The sequence below is a fragment of the Bos javanicus genome, chromosome 7 (assembly GCF_032452875.1).
Source record: "Bos javanicus breed banteng chromosome 7, ARS-OSU_banteng_1.0, whole genome shotgun sequence".
Classification (NCBI taxonomy): Eukaryota; Metazoa; Chordata; class Mammalia; order Artiodactyla; family Bovidae; genus Bos; species Bos javanicus.
In genome coordinates, this window is record NC_083874.1 from 61,753,657 (window position 1) to 61,770,990 (window position 17,334).

The window sequence follows — 17,334 nt, forward strand, 5'->3', positions numbered from 1 at the left end:
TGCAATCAGCAACCACCATTTATTGCTGCTCACGACTCTGTGGATTAGTTGGGCTCACCTGAATAGTTTTTCTCTGTATGGTGTGAACTGTGGCTGCAGTCATCATAAGGCTCAAGTGGTCTAGAATATCCACGATGGCTCACTGCAGGTTCAACTGATTTGGAATGTCCCCGATGGTGGCAGTTGGTCTATGCTGTTGGCTGGAATCTCAGGTGAGGCTGTCATTTGGTGCACTCTGCTTCTCCTCCATGTGGCCTCTCCAGGTGGCTCACATAGGTTTCCTTAAAAGTATTGTAGTTTCAGGATAATCATACATTTTCCTTATGGTGGCTGGAAACTGGGCCCTGGCAGTACACAATTGGAAGCTGTTAGGACTTCTTAAGGCTTAGGACAGGAGTTAGTCCAAATGTACTTCTGTAGTAGTCTACTATTTAAACAAGTCACAAGACCAGTTTAAATTCAAGAGGAGGGGACTAAATGAGGCAAACTCTAGGAGTTGTTCATTAGTGGCTATCAGTGTAAGAGACAACCACAGCCAACCAGTCTTTCTCTTTCAAAATTGGAAATGTTCACTGTGGCTGGTCTGTCTCTGTTCTTTCATTGAATGCTGGATTTGGGAGGCAGGTAAGTTGTAATTTTTAGTTCACAGGTCTCTGAATTAAGAGAAGGTATATCTGAAACTTACACAGAAACTATGATGAAATCTTGAACCTTCAGCCTTAGGCCAAAATGATGGAAATTTTGGTTGCCTCCTTTTGGGAGGGGGTGAGGATATTTTGCATGCTAAGTTAAAGGAGGTAATACTTGTGGCCATACAAGTGGACCAGGCAAATTTAATTATTTTTCAAAAATATTTTCTATCTTATCAGAGCCTTTGAACATTGCTATATTATGGCTATTATTACATTAAAAATTACCCAAAACTCATGATTAAAAAAAAATACAGGTTTGCTATTTCATAGATTTTGTAGCTCAGAAGTCCAGGAACAGTTTAACTGGATCCTTTGCTTCAGTGTTTCTCATAGATTGTAATGAAGTTGTCAGTCAAGGCTGGGGTTCATTGAATGTTCAACTAGACAAGGATGTACTTCCAAGCTTACTTGTACTTCCAATTCATTTTTTCACCAGTTTTCTTCCTTGTTGGCTGTCAGGTAGACCCTCACTCAGTTCCCTGTCATGTGGCACACTCTCCACAGTGCAGCTCTCAACATGAGCAGAGTACTTCATCAAAATTAACAAGGAAGAACTTCTACTAGTATGAGATTTTCATCTTTGTTACATAATAACAGCAGCGACACCCTGTCACCTTTGCCATGGTCTCTGTTAGAGGCAAGTCACAGATCCTGTGACCACACTCCAGGGAATTGCACAAAGGATGACCATATAGGTGTTGGTATAAACGGGGACGGTCTTCAAGTCTGTCTGCCACACGAAGTCCCTCACTGAGGGATAATTAGACTTTTGTACCGTTTAAGACCTGAACATATGCTTATTTCAGCTAATGGATGTGAATTATGTGCTCCTTTGAAGAAGGTCTTTAAGAATCATCTTTTACCACTTTCTCTTTTTTTTCCTTCCCTCTAAGACCAGCAATATCCCAGATAACCCATCAACCTGCATCCTGGAGCTGATGCACTCTAGGTATGTAAATGGAATAAGAAACTCTTTGTTGCAAATCACTAAGATTTTGGGGGGAGGTGTTTATCTGCAACATAACTTAGTTGAAACTGACTGACACAGCTGATCCAAGAGAGACATCCCTGGGGGTGAAGCATCCTCTGGCTAGCAACAGGGGAGAGCTACTACTTCCCAAGACCAGGAGGGATGTGGGAAGTGGGGGAGGGACAGAAAGCGTGAACACATTGGCCTGCTCTCTGATCTTGGACTAAGGCTGCCCCTTGACAGAAAAGGACTGAAAGTCAGAGCCTAGCAAACGTTAAATAACCCTTCTGGGACAGATGAAGGAAGGAAGAATAATTTATAGGGGAGCTGAGAGGAAATGACCAGAGAGGTAAAAGGAAAACCAAAGAGCGGTGGGATGGAAAAGAGTGATAATGGAATGAATGTGCTATCACACTGAAAGACTCTTCTCAGGGTTGCATTAATTTAAGGTTAGTGTCTATCAGATTTGGAAAATAGATTCTTACATGTGATACAAAAAGAGAGATATGTAATTGCCATGAAACAGAGTATGGTGAAATGATGTATTGAAATGACTAGTCAATAGTAAAGTTGTAGAAAGGAGTTCTAGACCACCTTTGAAAAAAATTTGGGAAGAGATGCAAGATTACCCTTGGATAATTCTGAGATTGGAGAGAAAAATAAAATGATTTGTTTGCAGACAATTTTGTGTGTTAGAAGATGCAACATGAATGAATTCCATTCATGAATACCTCTTTTTTCCTGGAAGAATCAAAGTAGGCCATCTGCTAGATAAGGTAGAAATAATGTCTTAGAATTTAAATTGAAGAGCAAGTATGATGAAAGTAGGTTACTGTGACATGTGCAAAGTTGGGAAGATGTACTCAAGAAATGTGATGTCAGAATATAAAATAACAAATGTGGAGCAGTAGGGTAAAAGATAGTATTTGGAGGGTAGCCACAAGAGTGGGAAGCCGAAGGTGAATTGAGACATGAGACAAAGATCATTGAAACTAAGCAGAAAGATAAGGATTCAGATTCATTTTCACCAACACTGATATTAGTAATGCTAGTATTATTAATAATATCAAATACTACTGAATGCTGGCTCTGATGCCAGGCACTATGCAAAGAGATTAACATTTATTATTTAAGTCTTCGTAATGTCTATAAAATTAATACTATCCCCATTTTACAAATAGTGATAGTGAAAGTAGCTCAGTCATGCCTGACTCTTTGCGACCCCATGGACTATGCGGTCCATGGAATTCTCCAGGCCAGAATACGGGAGTGGGTAGTCTTTCCCTTCTCCACGGGATCTTCCCAGTCCAGGTAGTGAACCCAGGTCTCCCACATTGCAGGTGATTTTACAAATGAAGACACTGAAATTCAGAGACATGACATAATTTACCCAAAGTCATAAAGATAGAAAATAAATGAACTGGGATTTGATGACAAGTCTGTTTGATTGTAAAGCCTAGATATGAGGTGTTAACACTATCCTTCTTTCTAACATTAGCTTACTTTGGGTGAAATGGGTATACTGGGCTAGTTTAGGAATGACAGAAAACTTGTTGATGGAAATAATGCAAATATTAATTTTATAGACTTAAATAATAAATGTCAATCTTTCTGCATACTGCCTGGCATCAGAGCCAGCATTCAGTAGTATTTGATATTAATAATACTAGCATTACTAATATCAGTGTTGTTGAAAGTGAATCTGAATCCTTATCTTTCTGCTCAGTTTCAAGGATCTTTGTCTCAATTCACCTTCAGCTTCCCACTCTTGTGGCTACCCTCCAAATACTATCTTTTCGCCTACTGCTCCACATTTGTCATTTTATATTCTGCTTTCAGGACTTTCTTTAAACTCTTTTGCAGTGCACGTCTGTTGGTGATAAATTATTTCAGCTTTTGTAGTTCTGAAGACATTTTCATTTAACCTTTGTTTTTAAAATATATTTCTAATGGGCCAAGAATTCTATATGGACAGTTTTCTTTTTTTTTAGTAATGTAAAGAAGTTACTCCACTGTCTTCTGGTTTGCATTATTTCCACCGACAAGGTTTCTGTCATTCCTAAACTTGCTCATCAGTACATAACACATTTTTATTCTCTTTCACAGTCATTCTGCCTATATATCCAATGTTTTTTTCTCTCTGTTGAATACACCTAAGTTAGTTCTTATTGCCAGTCATGCAAGATTGATAAAACAACCCAACACTACAAAGCCATTCAAAGAAAGCATTTCTATTATCTCCAAACTCATCCAGTTGTATATATTAAATATGTACAGCTTTTTTTTTTTTTTTGAGTCATACACAAATAAACTGGTCTTAGGGGAAAAAACACTATTTTTCATTTCTCTTTTGCAAAGAAGTAATATCTCATTAATACTTACCCTAGATCAGTATCAAGGGGGGAGTATCAAGAAAGACAGGATATAAGGGACAAGAAATTAAATGTATTGATGGCAACTTTTATGCCACTTATAAGGTAAATAACAGTTGACCTAATTTAATAAAACTGTCATTTTGGGAGTAGTCACACTATCAATACTATTTTACAAATTAAGAAAGCTGGACCCTGAAAGATTGAATGATCTATTCAGGGTACACACCCAGTGACTTGCAGAGCTATGATTTGAACCCAGCTGTGCTGATGGAAACACTTAAGCCCATAACTCTTCTCCAAAGGTTACTGTGGGCTCTAAGGACAGGTAATGGGTTCACAAGTCACTGCTACCAAATCCCCTGATTCACAGAAAGCCTCTGCCCTGCTCACCCTCTGCCTTATTCATCTCCCTAATTCTCTTCTTATTTTCACATAGCACCTGTCTGGTCTAAGAAAAGAACTCTCCTATCTCCTGCATGAATGTGGTCAAGAATCCTGACTCCCCGCAAGGAGTCTGAAGGGTCAAGTTTCAACCAAACATTCAATACAGAGAAAAGGACTAACTAGGACTTTGTACAAGTATAGCAACAACCACATGTAGAGTAACAAGCTGGACCAGCTGGAGATAGGACACTGCTACTCATTTAACCTCTCCTGGCCTCAGTTTCCTCTGGGTCTTCTGAGAAATGCAGAAGAAAGCAATACATCCTAATTTGTTGTGGATTCAAATCTGTCTCTGCACTTTAACATTTGCGACCCTAGGGCAAGTCCCTCCTCTCAGAGTCTCATGCCTTTGCACACTGCTCTGAGCCACAAGTGAAAGGTATCAGGAGTACAGTTGAAATTGCTGTGCAAAGTGCTAAATGGAGATAAGTGATCATCCGATGGTACTGATTTGGACTGTTGATCCATACGACCATGATATTTTACATGACACAGTTTGGTGGTAAAGAATGTGACTGGAGCCAAAGTTCCTAGCTTGGATGCTGGCTCTGCTATTTGCTATCAGTGTAGCCTTGGCAAATAACATATATTATATGCTCCCTAGTTTCCTTTTATTTAACAAGGGGACAATAATAGTATTTAAATCACAGAATTATAATTAAGAATTACATAAGTACAAATGAAAGGCATAAAAGTGTTCCTGGCAAAATCAACCAATTATATATTCATTTACATGAAATTTATATAAATCAATATCATATATATAATATGCTGAAAACTTGTTGGCAGTGAATGGAAAAACCAGGATGATATAGGGGGTCATGATGAGACCTGCTAGGCTGGGTAGTAGATGAGGATGGGGTTCACCTTCCTCATTTTCCCTTCTCCCACGCTCCAGAACCCTTTGTGATTGTTCTGTAGCTCTGTGAAGCAGGTCTGGAAGTCCAGACCAGAGTGGGTATTCTCTGTGTTCAGCTTCCTGGGGTATAAGTACATTTTAAGTGATAGAAAATTTGGCTGGTTGCTTCTGAAATTTATTGAGTCCTGGTGCATTGGTTCCATCCTTTACTTTTGCACAAAGTTGGGGTCTCCTTTCTGCCTTGATACTGCAGCCAGTGGTGTACATAATTATCAATGTTTGAAAAAAAATAGGCATTTGTCAGATAAGGGAACTCTAGGCTCAGTCCACAATAGAGACGACTTGACTCTTATTTTTCCTTTTCCTATTCCCACTATTCTAAATCAATTATTGGAATGGAGAGATAATAGGAATGGGAGTTCTCAGGAGAGATTAATATATATCATTTGACTAACAAGACTGGTTGGGTGGACAACAGATATAGTGGAGACTAGGGTTTCTAACCAAAGTTCACAGACCATCTGCTTAGATGTGGTAACTGTGATTCATGGACCATGGACTGGTTCCTAAAGAGAGTTCAGGGCACCTGAAGAGAACAGTCCTTCAATACTTATTCAGCAGCTGCCTTCCTATTATAAGTGTTAGCTGGCCAAGCCTCTCCCTTGTTTTGGGGCTGACTTAAGAGAGCAATGTTGAGCCTCTAAAAGCCTCTAATACAGATTCTACTCATGAAGCAGAATCCTACAGAATGGAGCATACACATTCCAGAAAATGTGAGTTTCTGTGCCCCTTTACAGTGGACTACTCTCTGAAATATCAACTGAGGACAAAGGCAGTAAGTCATTCTTTGAGTTTGACATAGAAGAATCAGTTGAAAACACACACCTGTGTCTGCCTTATGTATGCAAATATGCACTGTATCTATGTCTGCCTTATGATTTTCTCACTAACCTTTTGACATTAAGTCTTAATTCCTGGGGCTCTCAGGGCAAATTGTGAAATAGTCTTTCTCAGCTGAACATTCTACAAAGCTTCTTATAAGATCTCTTTCTCCTCCTTTCAATATGGATACAGTACAGATTTCAATTTTATCAATATAGAATGTCACTGTACTCATTAACGAATGTCTGCTGCTTGCTTAGAATTGGAAGTATAAGAAATGGATCCCCTTCTTCATTTTTTCCCTTGTTTTTCACATCAACTCAGTGGCAGGAGGAGAAAGTGGGAACTTAAAAAGCTCAGGTTTTTCTATTCAACCCAGGCCTCTCCGGTGGATATCTTTTTGCTCCTTTCATGAGATCTCAGGTCCACAATTGTTGGGACATCAGTTCCTAAAGCCAGCCTTCAAAAAGGATAGCCCCCTGAGGAGAGCACACTGACAGTAAATCAGAAACTGACACACTTCTAATCCCTTCTGTCTCCTCCACATGAATTTCAGTGGAGCTGGGCAGTGGGTTGTGCCCACGGAGGTGGTGTGAGATGGCAGAAGCAGTATAGGTTGTTTTGGAGGCAACATTTTGGGACCTGACTTTGCACAAGTTGTTACCTTTCATGATATTCAGCCTCATTCCTTGAGAGAGCATCTGGCTTGCCACCCTCACAGGAATGCTGTGATTGTCAGTTGGGATCAATGTGCATGGAAGCACTTTGTAAATGACACAGCACTGCACCTTTGTCTGCCTTATGATTTCCTCATTGACTTTTTGACATCATGTCTTAATTTCTGGGGCTCTTGGCAAATTTTGAAATAGTCTTTTCTCAGTTGAACATTCTACAAAGCTTCCTATAAGATCCCTTGCTTCTTCTTTCAACCAATAGGCTATTTTCCTAACTTGAGAGCTTCCCTTAAAGGCACCAATTTTCTCTTTGGAAAAAATTAATCTCTTATTTTTCCATATATCCTTCTTCCTGGCTTGTTTCTGGAAATTCCAGGACCCCATAGGAGTCGGGATGGCACAAAAAGGGGACATATGGAGAATGGAGAGTGAAAGGAAACCTTGGGTTGAGATAAGGGTACCAGGAAATGTGGACATACATGCCATTTGCCAGGTCTGCTCTGCCAGCCTGTCCCCATTCTGCTCTTGGATGCTATTTTTACCTCTTGTCTCTTACAGGCACCTGCACCGGCTCTTTTGATGTGGCTTTTTAGAGCAGTCAGAGCAAGACCTTGCCCTGAGGAGTGTAAGAGAGCAACCGCAGAAGGAGATACTCTGTTGCAGAAGGATCTGGGAGAAGTGCTGTTCTGACTCTGTCTCCTCTGGGACTCATGAGTCATCACTATCTCTGGCCTCCAACTTCCCACTGGACCGAACTACCCTCTTGGTTTCCTTGTTTTCATCATCAACACTGGGTGCCCAACTTCCATCAGAGTTCCATTTCACGCTGAATCCAACAATATCGATGGACCTTCTTTCACATCACCTCTTCCCTTTTCCTTCCTACCCCCCCAAAACACTCAGATTCTGGACCCTATTTCACAACTAGACCCCTTTTGCCTATGTACCCTAACTCCTCACCTGACCCCACACTTCTGAAGAGACCTTTCCCTCTTCAGCCATCTATATTTCAAAGGCTGACTATATAGCTAAAGCCACAAGCCCCTTAGAGGAAACCCTTAAGCAGATCAAGGAGAAGAAAAATTTCATCTCCTGCATGCTTACCTGTGGGTGAAGAGGGCCAGATGGCCACATGGTCATCCCCCTAAGGTTTTGCTCATTGGCTCAGGCTGGGGAGGGGATCAAACAGGACAAGAATCTATCACCAACTTAAGAGAGAGAAGATCCTAAGTACCATAGGAAACCCTTAGCTAGAGAAAAGCAAAAAGGGAATGCAGAATTGGAGACCTCAAAGAGGACAGCCTCTACACAGGACAGTCTTATAGCAGGGACTTCTAGTAACATGTCATCCTACTACCTTCCATAAGGCTGACAAAAGAGTGCTTAGAAAACAGGGCTAGACATGTGATCCAGTGGTTTTATCCACTGAATAGAAGACAGATTCATGGTACAAAACCAGGGCACTGTCAACTTCTGTGCAGAGCTCAGATTCACTAGAAATCAGAACTGCATCTATGTGCAAAGGGGATATTGAAACTCAGAAGAAAAGTCAGCCACTGGCTAGATCCTAAAGAAAAACTGAGATTAGGTACAGAACTAATCAAGGAAAGAAAGTCTGCCTGAGTAACTCAAGGCCCAGGCTGAGTTCAAAGAGATATTTTCCTGTGATTACAAAGATCCCTACATCACTGTGGAAAAAAGGATGAGGAACACAGCCTGACCCCTTCAAGTAGACTCTTAGATTGCTAAATGCTCTAAACAATAGGTAAGTCACAGAATCATAAAACTCATGAAAATTGTGAGCTTCCAGAATGAGCTACTGTGTTTGAACCTTGTCAGGGAGCCTGGACCAAGGATGCCAGGTCCAACAGACCATTCTCATACCTGCCCCAGGATCTGTCTCTGGGGGAGGATATTTCTTCAGTCATAAAGTCCTTCTCTATTCCCTTTCTGTTGCCTGCAAAATTTCTCTCAAATGTTTCTATACAATCAGAGAAAATTTGCTGGTTCTCTCACTACTGAAGAGATTGTGCTCAGTTTTTCATAGTCTCAAATATATTTATTCTAAAAGGAGAATGGTGTCCTTTGTCTCTGCTGCATTTGTGACATTTAGAGTATCCCAAGAACTGGAGCTTAGAGAAAAGCAAGCATTCAGTTTTTCTCTCTGATTGAGAGCTGGCTTAATTTCTTGAAGCTGATGAGAGTTAGGGAAGGCCAGTGATGGTGGCATCGTACCCACTACCATCTCAAGTTGCTCCATTGACCTCTCTGAAGATACCCTGCTTAATACTTATTATAATACTACCTTTATAAAAAAAATTCAGAAGCTTTGAAAAATAAGAAAATCCATTAATTCCATGCCCAAGAGCTGGACTTAGCTCTCCCCCTGTTCCATCATTATTTTGAACTGTATATTACCATGATTGGAATGGCTGGGGTTACACAGGCATCAAAAAGGGCCAACATTTCCTACAGAAACTCCAGGAATAATAGGCAACATGGGGTCACAAAGAGTTAGACATGACTGAGCAATTAAGCCCATACACACACAGGTTGGGAAAATAAGCATTGCTCTCCAATTCTTATAGTGATCTTAAAATGTACAGTGGACCACAAATTACCCTTTCCTCTCTCCATGCAATAGGCTCTGGAGCAGCAGGAAACACAGAATCTCTAGCTGTTTTTAGTGAGTGGAAGATCAGAGGAAAGTTGAGGGTTCAGTTCAGTTCAGTTCAGTTGCTCAGTCATGTCCGACTCTTTGCGACCCCATGAATCGCAGCACGCCAGGCCTCCCTGTCCATCACCAACTCCCAGAGTTCACTCAAACTCATGTCCGTCGAGTTGGTGTTGCCATCCAGCCATCTCATCCTCTGTTGCCCCCTTCTCCTCCTGCCCCCAATCCCTCCCAGCATCAGGGTCTTTTCCAATGAGTCAACTCTTCGCATGAGGTGGCCAAAGTATCGGCGTTTCAGACTCAGCATCAGTCCTTCCAATGAACACCCAGGACTGATCTCCTTTAGGATGGACTGGTTGGATCTCCTTGCAGTCCAAGGGACTCTCAAGAGTCTTCTCCAACACCACAGTTCAAAAGCATCAATTCTTCGGCGCTCAGCTTTCTTCACAGTCCAACTCTCACATCCATACATGACCACAGGAAAAACCATAGCCTTGACTAGATGGACCTTTGTTGGCAAAGTAATGTCTCTGCTTTTCAATATGCTGTCTAGGTTGGTCATAACTTTTCTTCCAAGCAGTAAGCGTCTTTTAATTTCATGGCTGCAATCAGCACCTGCAGTGATTTTGGAGCCCCCAAAAATAAAGTCTGACACTGCTTCCCCATCTATTTCCCATGAAGTGATGGGACCGGATGCCATGATCTTCGTTTTCTGAATGGTGAGCTTTAAGCCAACTTTTTCACTCTCCTCTTTCACTTTCATCAAGAGGCTTTTGAGTTCCTCTTCACATTCTGCCTTAAGGGTGGTGTCATCTGCATATCTGAGGTTATTGATATTTCTCCTGGCAATCTTGATTCCAGCTTGTGTTTCTTCCAGTCCAGCATTTCTCATGATGTACTCTGCATACAAGTTAAATAATCAGGGTGACAATATACAGCCTTGACATACTCCTTTTTCTATTTGGAACCAGTCTGTTGTTCCATGTCCAGTTCTAACTGTTGCTTCCTGACCTGCATATAGGCTTCTCAATAGGCAGGTCAGGTGGTCTGGTATTCCCATCTCTTTTAGAATTTTCCACAGTTTATTGTGATCCACACAGTCAAAGGCTTTGGCATAGTCAATAAAGCAGAAATAGAGCTCTGGAACTCTCTTGCTTTTTCCATGATCCAGCGAATGTTGGCAATTTGATCTCTGGTTCCTCTGCCTTTTCTAAAACCAGCTTGAACATCTGCAAGTTTACAGTTCACGTATTGCTGAAGCCTGGCTTGGAGAATTTTGAGCATTACTTTACTAGCATGTGAGATGAGTGCAATTGTGTGGTAGTTTGAGCATTCTTTGGCATTGCCTTTCTTTGGGATCGGAATGAAAACTGACCTTTTCCAGTCCTGTGGCCACTGCTGAGTTTTCCAAATTTGCTGGCATATTGAGTGCAGCACTTTCACAGCATTATCTTTCAGGATTTGATATAGCTCAACTGGAATTACATCACCTCCACAAGCTTTGTTTGTAGAGATGCTTTCTAAGGCCCACTGACTTCACATTACAGGATGTCTGGCTCTAGGTGAGTGATCACACCATCGTGATTATCTGGGTCATGAAGATCTTTTTTGTACAGTTCTTCTGTGTATTCTTGCTACCTCTTCTTAATATCTTCTGCTTCTGTTAGGTCCATACTATTTCTGTCCTTTATCGAGCCCATATTTGCATGAAATATTCCCTTGGTATCTCTAATTTTCTTGAAGAGATCTCTAGTCTTTCCCATTCTGTTGTTTTCCTCTATTTCTTTGCACTGATAGCTGAGGAAGGCTTTCTTATCTCTCCTTGCTATTCTTTGGAACTCTGCATTCAGATACTTATATCTTTCCTTTTCTCCTTTGCTTTTGACTTCTCTTCTTTTCACAGCAATTTGTAAGGCCTCCTCAGACAGCCATTTTGTTTTTTTGCATTTCTTTTCCATGAGGATGGTCTTGAGCCCTGTCTCCTGTACAATGTCTTGAACCTCCATCCGTAGTTAAGTAGAGGGTTAAGGTCTTAGAAAACCTGAGATATGTATAATATCATATATGAAATGAGTCTCCAGTCCAGGTTTGATGCATGATACTGGATGCTTGGGGCTGGTGCCCTGGGACGACCCAGAGGGATGGTATGCGGAGGGAGGAGAGAGGAGGGTTCAGGATGGGGAACACATGTATACCTGTGGCAGATTCATTTTGATATATGGCAAAACCAATACAATATTGTAAAGTTAAATAAAATAAAATTAAAAAAATAAAATAAAAAGTAAAAAATAAAAATAAATATTGCTAAGACTTAAAAAAAAAAAAACTGAGACTTGAAAAACTTAGTTTTATCAGGTTTGGAAAAGAAACTCCCTCCCCCACCCCCACCCCATATTTTCAGGTAGCACTCAGCTCACTCTCCAGCCAGTGGAAAAGAGCTGAACCCAGATTGATAGATATAAACATCGATGCATGTCCTGAGTTAACTTCATCCATTTTGCAGAAGACAGTCCCACTCTCAAAGTGTTTCACAATGAGATTGTTTTCCAGAAAACAATGTTTTTTGAATGCTAGAGAAACTAAGCCCATCCTATGTACACAGAACTGGATGAGCTTGAAAGTGTCTGATATCTGGCAGTTACGCAGAGGTGGATCATCACATGGGTAGACCAAGGAACAAATTAAGGACTGAGTCTATGGAATTTACTCATCTCAGAAGAAACCTTTGAACTCAATGAATTCTCCCTGCTGAGTGGAGATCTTATGGAAGGAAGCCCCATTCTACAGTGCTTGACTTGATGATTCATTGTAGGGCAAACAGATCATACAGCCATACAATGAAGGGATGATTCATGAGGCTGTCACACAGCATCTACAGAAAAATGACAAGTGTAGGGAAAGGTTAGGCAATGAGTGCAAAAGGAAAAAATAAAGCAGCTAGTGGGAAAGAATGGGAACGTTTCATCATCGTTAATCATGACACTCCCTACCCCACCACACAACCTACAAACACACAACCCCCCTAAGTTGTTTATGAGGGTCTCAGATACCACAGAGTGTGCCCCAGAGCATGGAGCTAATGTATCACAGAAGGTTAGAAGGGAATTTAGATTTATCACAAGGAAATAAGCATTTTTATCTTTCTAGGTTAGGTGCAGAACATCAAATTTCTAAGTGCTTCATTTTATTAGGCTCCAAATTTATTAAGATCCAAATCTGGGCTGGATGAAGCACAAGCTGGAATCAAGATTGCCAGGAGAAATATCAATAACCTCAGATATGCAGATGACACCACTCTTACGGCAGAAAGCAAAGAACAAGAGCCTCTTAATGAAAGTGGAAGAGGAGAGTGAAAAAGTTGACTTAAAATTCAACATTCAGAAAACGAAGATCATGGCATCTGGTCCCATCACTTCATGGCAAATAGATGGGGAAACAATGGAAACAATTACAGACTTTATTTTGGGGGGCTCAAAAATCACTGCAGATTATACTGCAGCCATGAAATTAAAAGACGCTTGCTCCTTGGAAGAAAAGCTATGACAAACCTAGACAGCTCATTAAAAAGCAAAGACATTACTTTACTAACAAAGGTCCATCTAGTTAAAGCTATGGTTTTTCCAGTAGTCATGCATGGATGTAAGAGTTGGTCTATAAAGAAAGCTGAGCATCAAAGAATTGATGCTTTTGAACTGTGGTGTTGGAGAAGACTCTTGAGGGTTCCTTAGACAGCAAGGAGATCCAACTAGTTCATCCTAAAGGAAATCAGTCCTGAATATTCATTGGAAAGACTGATGTTGAAGCTGAAACTCCAATACTTTGGCCACCTGATGCAAAGAACTGACTCCTGGAAAAGACTCTGATGCTGGGAAAGATCGAAGGCGGGAGGAGAAGGGGACAACAGAGGATAAGATGGTTGGATGGCATCACCATTGTGATGGACATGAGTTTGAGTAGGCTCTGGGAGTTGGTGAGGGACAGGGAAGCCTAGCATGCTCGAGTCCATGGAGTCACAAAGAGTCAGACACAACCGAGTGACTGAACTGAACTGAAATTTACATTTTAATATAACTCTTAATGTGATCATCACAGTAAAATTATAAATATAAAAATTACACAAGAATTTCACTTGGGAAAGCACTGTCTAGCAGCAGGTACAAAGACTACATATTGCCACATCGACAGACACATAAATGAAACTGGTAGTAATTGTTCATATGGCAATTTCAATAGTGACAAGGGGAACAGTGAGGTGAATGGGTCCCACTACTCTGAGACCTAGTGCTAGTACTCAGGCTGGGCCACAGTCAAATCATGCAGCAGCTGGCCAGGCTGAGGGCACAGCAGCTCCTCCTAGGGTTTCCACTGGGTGGTCACAGAGATGGTCTTTGCACACAGATGTAGCTGTCACATGTTATTTTTCGAGTTCTAGCTCTTTATTCCATTCAATTCAGTGGTAGCGTCTGTCAGGTGATCAGAGAAAAACTAAGCCACCCAATTCTGGAGGCTGCCCCACGTTTCCTTGGAGTTGATGTGAATTTCCTACATGAAGTTCTCATGGACTTTCACACTAGAAAACAGCAAGCCTTTCTGTGGATCAATGGTGTACTTGGTGCTCTCATGAAGCTAGGAGAGAGGTAGAGGCTCCTGAGTTTCAACTTCTCAGTGAGATGAGTTACCAAGTTGCAAGAAGCACATGGCCTATGCACCTGTCGTAGCTGCTGTAGCCACATGGTTCTTACTGGGCTGGCTTTGTCACTTGGCGACTCAGCTTGTGCTGGTCCTGCTGTCCCCTCACCACCAGGAGATCCCTTACTATCACCCCTTGGTGCCTAGAGTAGGTGAACTGGCCCATCTTACTCAAGGTGTGGCATCTCTGGCCTCCGAGAGACTGCAGCTGGAGCCCTGGCCCTGACTTTTCCTCCAGTGGAGGCATTTGCGGGCTGTACCCAGAGAAGTCACATTCATTTTTAACCTGCTCAGCTTGGCAGGCAGATTTTTATCTATGTCAAACCAGTCATTAGATCCTCTTTCCTCATAGATCTGGTTGAGGACAGCAGCATTCTTCCTGGGTTTCAGGCAGTTGGTCACAGATAGCTTCTGGGGCAAAACCACTTGTGTTGAGAGGGACATGGGTCTCTTTTTCTTCTTCCACATTGAACATACACTTCTGCCCACTGGCCAGGAATTTCAAGTTTTCAGGCAGCACTGTGATGGACATGAGTTTGAGTAGCCTCTGGGAGTTGATGAGGGGCAGGGAAGCCTAGCATGCTGCAGTCCATGGCGTTGCAAAGAGTCAGACACAACCGAGTGACTGAACTGAACTGAAATTTACATTTTAACATAACTCTTAATGTGATCATCACAGTAAAATTATAAATGTAAAAATTACATTTTTACATTTTTAACCTGGCCTGGTTAACTCAGGGAAGTCTGAAATTCTGAAAACAGGACACAACCAACAGCTTTGTTTTTTGTATTCACATGTGATCCAAGAAAGCTGGACAAGAAACCTCTGCTACTAACTAAAGGAAGGAGACTAAGTTTCCACGTAAGTATACGTTCTAAAAAGGAGGAAATATCCAACAAATACAGATAATAGAGAAGCTTTTCCAAATAATGTTTTATAATTACTTATGAAGATCATTTTCTAAGAGATCAGAACCTCAGAACACTATGAACTATTATTTGAAAATACAAAGAAAGTTGCACCTTTCATAGTCTGTTCTTTTAGTATAAGTTTCATTTCTAATGATAAATTTTTTAAATTTATAATATGATTTTCTTCTTGTCTTGTTTCTTTCCTTGTGGTATATATATATATTTTCCTTTGGCTGCACCATGCAGCATGTGGGATCTTAGTTCCCTGAAAGGGATCAAAACTGTGGTCCCTGAGGTGGAAGCCCAGAGTCCTAACCATTGGACTGCCAGGGAGTTCCTCTTGTGATTTAATTAACCCATACTGAAGTGCAGAGTTTTAAATGATATTGTTTGATGAGTATTAAGAAATGCATAACCATATCAGAATACACAACATTTCCATCAAATGAGAAATTTCCTTTATGTTCCCTCTCAGCTAATCCACTCACTGAGGCAAATGCTGATTTCTTACACCATAAAATTGTGTCTATTTCAGATTATTGTATAAGTGAGGTCATCTAGATTTTACTAACACTAAAGAAAAACATGAAATTATGTAGTAAGTTCTCCAAATTTATACTTCCTTTATAAGAATTTTTTGGCTATTTTAGGTCTTTTGCATCACCATATGAATTTTAAAATCAGTCTGTCAAATTCTACCAAAAAAGACAGTTGTCTGCTGAGATACTGGTAGGGATTGTGTTGAATGTATAGACCAATTTAGAGAGACCTGATATCTTAACTATATTGAGTCTTCTAACCAACAAATCGGATATATTTCTCCATTATTTTTGTCCTTTTTGTTTCTCTCAGCAATGTTTTACAGATTTCGGAGTATAGGTACAATATTGCACACATTTTGTTAGTTGTATTCATATCTCATATTTCTAATGCTATTGTAAGTACTGCTTTTTAAATTTCAATTTTTTAGTATATGCCTATAATTTGATTTTTGTATTTTGATCTTGTATACAATGTCCTTGCTAAATTCACTTTTTAGTTCTAATAGCTCTTTTTGTAGATTACTTATGATTTTCTACATAGATGAGCATATGATGTATGAATAAGGGGAATTAAACTTCTTCTTTCCCAAACAGGATGTCATTTTACTTTCTTGGCTTATAGTATCAGCTAGGGCCTCCAGTACATTACTGAATGAAAGTAACAGAAGTCATCCTTTTCTTGTTCTTGATGTTAGAGGGAAGATGGTTCATCTGTTCCCATTAAGTATGATGCTAGCTCTTGGTTTTGCACTTATTATTATCTGAATAAAGAAATTTGTTTTCACAGATGTTGAACTTTGTCAGGTACTTTTTCTACATCTACTTAGATACCATATTCTTTTTTAGTTTATCACTGTGGTGGCTTCCACTGACTGAATTTCAAATGTTAATCCAACCTCGCACTTCTGAAATAAAACCCACTTGCTGCTGCTGCTGCTGCTGCTAAGTCGCTTCAGTCGTGTCCAACTTTGTGCAACCCTATAGATGGCAGCCGACCAGGCTCCCCTGTCCCTGGGATTCTCCAGGCAAGAACACTAGAGTGGGTTGCCATTTCCTTTTCCAATGCATGAAAGTGAAAAGTGAAAGTGAAGTCACTCAGTCGTGTCCGACTCTTCGTGACCCCATGGACTGCAGCCTACCAGGCTCCTCTATCCATGGGATTTTCCAGGCAAGAGTACTGGAGTGGGCTGCCATTGCATTCTCTGAAAACCCACTTAGTCTTGATGTATTATCTCACTTATATAATGAAGGAATAATTTTGGTAAAATTTTGTTTAGAATTTCAAAACCTATTCTAGTGAGGGAGCCTGGTGGGCTGCCATCTATGGGATCACACAGAGTCGGACACGACTGAAGCAACTTAGCAACAGCAGTATTGCTGTTTTACCTTTTATACCTCTGGTTTGTATCAGGGTAATGCTGGCCTTCTCAACTTTTGTTTTTGTTTTTCTATTTCTTCCATTTAATCCTTGCTGAACTCAATTATTTCCTTTCTTCTGATTTATAATGGGTTTCACTTTTTCCTTTTTCTAATTTCTTAAGGTGGAAACTGAGTCATTGATTTATGACCTTTCACCTTTTCCAATGTACACATTTAGCACTTTATAGTTCCCTCTTAGTAT

General features: G+C 40.6%; 1 long non-coding RNA gene across 1 annotated transcript; it reads left to right on the forward strand.

Moving 5' to 3' along the window:
- Window positions 1–224: 224 nt before the first annotated feature.
- On the forward strand, window positions 225–4,920 carry LOC133251501 (uncharacterized). The gene is made up of 3 exons (XR_009737659.1): window positions 225–624; window positions 1,586–1,641; window positions 4,474–4,920. It is a non-coding gene; the product is annotated as an uncharacterized LOC133251501 (long non-coding RNA).
- Window positions 4,921–17,334: the final 12,414 nt, after the last annotated feature.